Source organism: Propithecus coquereli, unplaced genomic scaffold (genome assembly GCF_000956105.1).
Source record: "Propithecus coquereli isolate 6110/MARCELLA unplaced genomic scaffold, Pcoq_1.0 Scaffold3537, whole genome shotgun sequence".
Classification (NCBI taxonomy): Eukaryota; Metazoa; Chordata; class Mammalia; order Primates; family Indriidae; genus Propithecus; species Propithecus coquereli.
The window spans coordinates 7001-9055 of NW_012149216.1; positions in this window are offsets into that span (position 1 = coordinate 7001).

The following is a 2055-nucleotide window of genomic DNA, read 5'->3' on the forward strand; positions in this document are numbered from 1 at the left end:
CCTCTTAAATTCTTAATATTAATAATTGATTTGTTTGTATTTTTGGTGTAAAAAGTGAGGTGGAATTTCACCTTTACATTTTGTCTCAGTTGTCCCAACACCATTTATTGAATAACTCATCTTTTATTCACTGACATGAAATGTCCCTTTTATCATATACTACATTCTCATATACAGTAATCCCTTGATATCTGTGGGGGATTGGTTCCAGGGCACCCTCCCACAGAATGGATACCCAAATCTGAGGATGCTCAAGTCCTTGATATAAAATCATGTCATATTTGCATATAACCTATGCACATCCTCCTATATACTTTAAATCATCTATAGGTTGCTTATAACTTATAATACTTAATACAATGCAAATACTATGTAAATAGTTGCTATAGTGTATTGTTTATGTAATAATGACAAAGCAAAAAATATACACATGTTCAGTACAGATGCAATTATTTTCAAATATTTTTGATTCTCAGTTGGCTGAATCCACAGATGTGTAACCCAGAGGGCCAACTTCATACTTAAGATAACTTCTGTACTCTCCATTCTGTCCCATTGAACTGTCTCTGCACTAGTTACCATAATATTTTAATCACTTACAGCTTTATGGCGTGTGGTATAGATAATTTCCTCTCATTACTCTTCTTTTTAGAATTCTTTCATTTTTCCATGTGAAAATTTGGGGATTTTGACTATAATTTCATTGAATTTATAATAGAAAAGAGCTTTAAAAATACTTAAGGAGGACAGCAAGGGCCTGATTATGTAGAACCTTGGTAAGAAGTGTGGATTTTATTCTCAATGCAACCAGAAACCCAATGGAATTTTAAACATTTTGGCTGCTGTGTAGAGAATGGATTGGGCAGTTAGAACAATAATTATTTATGTCCATACCTCCCCTAAGACACTACAAGCTCCTTTAAGTGCAGAGACTATAATTCAATAATCTTTATATCCTTTATAGTACTTAGTACATGGCCTTCCCCTAACATTCATTTAATGTTTGTACAATGAACAAAAATCAAATATTAATACTACCCACCTCTCTTCTGTGGCTCATCAATGGTCCAAAACCACACTTTGAGAACCACCATAATAAAAGATTTGAGAGGGCAAATCTGTTAAGCATGAATTTATGGCTGTCTATCTCTGAAATGACTAGATCCCCCAATAATGCTGTGATGTGGTGATTGAGAATAGTATAAAATTAGCGCATACAGAGGATACAGAAGAACTTTAGTGCCAGGACAGTAAGTAAAACCTGGAATATATTACGCTAAGGAATTACTATGATGGCAAACTCTAATAAACTCCTTTGCAAAGAGAGAATGTTTTGCAAACTTAGCCATGAACCAGAGTTAGGATAAATGGTCATATGTTATTGAGAAGAACATAAAACTCAAAGCTAATTGATCAGTACATTCAAGTCTGTGAGGCAGAGTAAGTACTTTAGGTTTTCTATTATTATTCTACAATGAATAATCACTAAAATTACTCCCAAGAAACTTATGGTGTATTTTCAGGTACATGTGGCAAATTAAAAAGTAAATGTGGTCAGGAACTCCACAGGTAAGGGTTCATTGAAGTAGGGTTGTCTAGTGATATATTTTCCCCTCGATTATGGCAATGGGCATTATTTGGAGAGCTAAGAAGGGTACATTTGTCCAGGTAGAGAGATTTATTGTCATTCAATAATAAATTTAGTAATTGCCAACCAAATGTCATATACTAGAGCTAAAAAAAACTCCTTAAAATTATTTTCTACCACCTGAAAGATGTGGATCTGGAATAACTGTTAATAATCTGTTGGGCATAGTATTTTGATTGATGATATAATCATGCAGATTAATGCCAGTTAGAGAAATGAGGTGAGAACTTGTGGAAATAGAATAGTATGGAAGCCATGGAAGGATAAATAACCCAGTTCTTACAGATCTATAACCAGGCCTAGCATCACTTCGATGGATGAATTTCACTAGAAAACTATGGGTATTTTATTTGGGGCATTAAAACTTATTCTGCAATAAAAGGGAATACAAACTTGGCCTGATTTAG